Genomic DNA, 6,000 nt, shown 5'->3' on the forward strand with positions numbered 1-6,000 from the left:
GACACACACACACACACACACACACACACACACACACACACACACACACACACACACACACACACACACATGCAATCAGAGCCATAATTGCAGATACAGCAGATCAGGTTGTTTGTGCAGCCCTTCATCAAAATGACAGCCTCTATGAAACTATCGATTTATTACATTAAATAAAACACACACTCCAAACAAATAATCTCAACTGAATAGATTAGTGTCACCGTACACTTGACTCAGCTGTCGGGAATATCAAGTAACACTGTCGGAGTAATGAATATCGACACCGCAGTGGACACCAATGCCGTCAATCACCTGAACACGTCAAGCACGTGTTAAATGCTCCCGCTCCATGTATGCATCAATATGAGATCACATCTGATTCGATTACTGAGAATGATTGTTCCATTTATTTTCAGTCATCCTCTTTGTACTGTGTACAGCCAACATTAGAGGAAGAGAGGTCTTGACACACGGGCATAGTACGCAAACTCACTCACACACACACTCACACACACACACACACACACACACACACACACACACACACACACACACACACACACACACACACACACACACACACACACACACACACACACACACACACACACACACACACACACACACACATATCTTGTGTGTGCTGCTGCTTGTATGTTAGCTGTGCTTTGGTTGCGGCTGCTGAAGAGAAAAAGTACTGCATGCTAACTACCATCTATTTAGCTATCTCTCTCTCACTATTCCTCTTGGTCTCGACCTCCCATTCAATCTATTTAGCTATATCCTCTCTTTGCCTCTCTCTCTCTCTCTCTCTCTCTCTCTCTCTCTCTCTCTCTCTCTCTCTCTCTCTCTCTCTCTTTCGGCCTCTCTCTGCTCATCTCACTTTTTTTTCTCCTTTTTTCCCTGACTTATCTTGTTCACTCTCTCCCTCCATCTCTCTCTATCCATCGCTCCATCTTTGGATGCGTGCCTTCATCTGCATCAAAGGGCTGTTCAGTACAGTAATATTTAATAGAGGGACCTCATATGCATACTCCCAGTGCTTTCTTCCTGCCCGCACGCATACATAATTAACATGACACTTGTTCAGCGACCAAAAACCAGATTGAATGGTTTCTGTGAGAGTCCAAATGCCCCACGCTTTCCCTCTTCTCGCTTTTTGCGTGTTTGCATGTGAGTGTGTTCCTTTGTCTGGTACGGTGGAGAAGCAGTATACTCGAATCAACAGATTGATGTTGACACTGGTCGTGCTGCTGTTCTAGTTATTGTTGTCGTTGTTGTTGAATTTATGTTGTGTTTGTGATCCTCTGTGCGGCGGTGTGTTTGGTCGTTGTGATGTCGTAACTCGTGGAGCGAGATTGATGTAGAATGACAGAACCATACCTACAGTGTGTAAGACTAATCTTAGGGAGGGAGTGTCAACCAAAAGTAAACGTAGACACCCTCATGCGATCCAGTGTTTTTTTTGGTCAAGGGAAACCCTTTTATAATCTGGTTTTGTATTTTGTTTTCGTAGTATTCAATGCCTTTATGAATTGGGTGTAGATGTTAAGCTTTCACTTCCAAATATGAAGCAAATGAATCACGATTTTCGGCAATCATTTTTATGACAGAGCCAAAGAGCACTGACATCTACCCTTAGAACGTCGTAATTATGTTCAAATTTTGTTTCAAGTCTTCACTTCAACTCCTTGTTACAAGCCGTCACCAAGTGTTTGATTATAATTATTAACACAGACCGGAAAGGCTATGATCCCGTGTGTGTGTCTGCGTGTTTGAGCTTGTGTGTGTTTCTGTTGGATTCGGTCAATGCAGACACATGTTAGCTTATATGTAGTGAAGTTCACATTAATATGCATACATATGCACACACACACACGCACACACACATGCAGTCTTTTGAACCCAAAAACGAATGCATACACTGCGGCATACATTCCGAACAGCCAAAGGTGTGTGTGTGTGTGTGTGTGTGTGTGTGCGTGCGTGCGTGCGTGCGTGCGTGCGTGCGTGCGTGCGTGCGTGCGTGCGTGCGTGCGTGCGTGCACGCATCTGCTTGTACATGCAAGTTCAAAGTCAACACAATTGACCCCTTACTTAAACCATCAATACACCATCAATACACCATCAATACACCATCAATACACCATCAACGGTTAACCTACTGTGAATTGCAGAAATATACCAATTGTTGCTTATGCTTCCAGGGTGCAGGAAACACACGTATCATGTAGTATTCAATCTCTCTTTACATGGTCCCTGTGAGACCCCTGTGAGGTGTATGATTACATATGACCGGGATGAGGAGTATATGTATGAGATAAGGATATATGCATTGCCTTGGGGCCCGCTTGGCCCCTGTGTTAAAAGGTCATGTTCAACGCTCAGATGACTTAAATTATTTACCAGCTCTTGAAGAGGTGAGAATGAGGAAGATATATAGGCATGTGCACGTGAATACTTATATCTGGATATAAATGTGCACACGCAGACATGCCTAATCATACACCGTACGCACACACACACACACACACACAACCCAACAACATATAGTATGGTAATCACACAAGCATACAACCACACACACTGACACACAACACATACACTGACACACCTACAAACATGATGTCCCCCCCCGCCAAACAAACACACTCACACACATACACACACACACACACTCATAAACAGACATAACCACAGATAAACACACATGCACACGCACGTATATGACCACAAAACCACATAAATACACAAACACAGAACAGAGGTATTGAATATACTGGTCACCTTAAGATTACCTTTTTTCCTCTAATGGCGTTAGGTTACTATAAGGTCACTTTTGCAGGCTAATATTACCTTATCCTCACCTTAGGCTAACATTAACAGCGCGCTCCTGTCAAAAACTGTCTATCAAATATTTGATGATCAGATGTGCAGTATGAAAAGGTTATTCTGTGCATTGAAATACTTATAACAGTAGTGATAATAAATAAAGAAACAAGCTATTAGCAAGAATCTGTGTAATGGTACAAGCGCCAACGAACAACAACAACAGGCCATAGTTCCATACCTGAGGGGTATTCCATCAACCAAGCTGACGCACAGCCGGGCTTATTTCGCTTAGCCTCGCTACTTTCAGTTAGAGTTCCGTTCCATTAACGTGACTTTAGGGAATCTCCGCTAAGTAACCATGGCAATTTATCCAACCAAACTTTCCTGGTCGGTGGCAGGCTAACTGTCAGGCTTACTTGAGCAGTTTTTTCAGAGAAGTCAATCTGTCTGAAACCAGTTTACCATCAGAAGGCTCCGCCAAGCCTTGTCCTCGCGATTTTGTCAAGTGAAAGACCAAAATCGGTCCAATTGACATATATGAAGTACAAACAGCCTATATTTTCGTCTAAGATTTTCTCTAAGATTAAATGATAGCAAATTAAATAAATGAATTGCATTTTAGCGTGGATATTTTCTCAACACATTTTTATACAAATCTATGTATTCTACTATAATCGGGAACCATCAGTTGGGGGTGTGGTATCACGCTGGGGCTGCTGCGCGGGCGGCCCGAGTTAGCATCCTGGGAATGTCATAGAATTCTTGGCATTGGCTTATTTTTGTAATTCCCTTTATGTCAGAGAAAGTAGGCCAATTTACTTTTTATATCATAAATATGTGTTACAATTTCCCCAGAATCCAAATATAACTTGCAAAAAACCCATGGTAAAGTTAATGTTAATATTAATGCTACTGATAGTGAAGTCTTTGTCACAATGACAAAGACACTGCTGCATGGGAAATTGTCAGCCACATAAATCCCATTAAGGTGAGTTTCTCGGGAGGCAGCCGAGAACACTTCTGTTGAGGTAAATACTATTGTTAGTCAGTTTACAATATTTTTTTCTTGCTGCAATTACAAGATCAATCTCTTCAAAGAAATGGAAGATAAATGGCATGAAAGGTCCTTTGATTTCTCCAGTAATCCTTCCTAAATTCCTCAATCCCTGTGGATTGAACCCCGGACAGGCGGGTGCAAGTTTGACACGTTACCTCGAGACTATCTCCTTGATTACAAAACCATGGTCAATATTCAATTAAAATATGTTACGTCTAATACTACTTATGCATTCAACAGATCGGCGATGTTCCCTTTTTCAGTTATTATATGTTTGTACTTCTCATATACCTCCAAAAGCAGCTTCTGTTCGCCTCTGGAAAAGATCCTGCTCGGTCCTTTGCAGACATTTGCTCCAACATTCACGGTTCTGGGCTGGTTACATATCTCATATCTCATGAGCGGGCGTAATCCACGATAACGTAAGCCTGGTTTGAACTAAACTGAGCAAGGCGTGGCTGAAGTGCGTTGACGGAATGGCTTTAGCCTCAAGTGGTAGTTGGCGTTAGTTCTAACTGGGCTTATTCAACTAAGCGCAGTCTGCAGTTATTAAGTAAGTGAGGGCAGTCTGCAGTTATTCATTTTTTCAAATGGCTACTTCCATGAACACTCTTTAGTTGTTGTTTGTTGGGGCAGTGTGCAAGCACTTTAAGTTCCTGGAAAGTAAGTCTTCATTAATTAGAAACATAATTTTGAATACAAGGTGCTAAATAAAGTTGTGCAGGGAAAACCAATACGTCTACATGCTAACTTAATAGGCTATTGAAAATGTTTGCTATTTTCTACAAATTTTACAGATACGCAAATTTTACAGCCAACTGTTGTCATTTGGCTCGTGTAGCTGTCCATGTTGCCACCACACACAGATAAAATTCAGTTGGATCAGATGGAGCTATATGAGGCGCGAGCTAGTAGTTCAGCTAATAGCTTCGTACATCGCAATCATGTAGGATTAGCTTTGTACTGCTAGACTGAGCCGCCGGTTCGAATCTCTTAATCTTGTTTTCCAGATATGAGGCGATGGGGGACAAGGACTCATCGTTTGCTAACAAGGTTATTCAGGGCTAAACAGAGGAGGACCACAAATAATATTTAGGAGTCTTAATGATAGGCCTACCTGTGAAGATTGTTGTGATGGATTAATCCTCCATTACTACGAGTCGCAACATTGAAGATACATTTAGTAAACTAAGTTGGAGAAATAGCAAGGGCATACACAAAATTTTGCACAAAAGTGTTTGCCTGTTCACGGGCAAACGTTGTTGGTTCTTTGAACCAAGAACATTTTGGCTGTGTCAGATACCCTAGCTACGAGGCTATGATGGATGTTTTTTAGTGAAGGGCATTTTAAGTGAATGCATTGTATTTTGGGTTGTTGTTGTTGTTGTTGTTGTTGTTGTTGTTGTTGTGGGGGCGTTCTATTCTGGATGAAACAGTGAATCTGGGTGAAGGAGTTTCCTGACAGTACTAAAAGTGAGTCCTCTTGCGTAATGATCGAGGACTTCTGTGCTGCTCCTGTGGTCGCAGGCTATTAGAAGGAGCTGGAGATGATTATGCAACGCTCACACGCACACACACACACACACACACACACACACACATACACACGAACATTGGACATACACACCCATGCAGACACACACACACACACACACACACGCACGCACACACACACACACACACACACACACACACACACACACACACACACACACACACACACACACACACACACACACACACACACACACATACACACACACACTTGCTCAAGCAAACATGCCGGCAAACAAGTGACAGGCATGCAACAAAAATGCCTGTACTGTGTTACTATCACACACACACATACACACACAAACACACACACATAGATACGCACACACATAGATACGCACACACATGTACAAGTTCATCTGTGATTTGGATAACCATGCATCACAATTAGGACATGTTGAATAATTGATCTTGCATCAGTTACTGTATATACGAATACGAGCTATACTAATCAAAAAAGAGAGAGAGAGACAGAGAGGGCGGAGGGGGGTGGGTGTTCACTAATGGTGTTACCTTGAGGATATAGGGGAGGGGGAGAGTGGTTATAGGAGACGTTG

The sequence above is a fragment of the Gadus macrocephalus genome, chromosome 2 (genome assembly GCF_031168955.1).
Source record: "Gadus macrocephalus chromosome 2, ASM3116895v1".
Taxonomy (NCBI): Eukaryota; Metazoa; Chordata; class Actinopteri; order Gadiformes; family Gadidae; genus Gadus; species Gadus macrocephalus.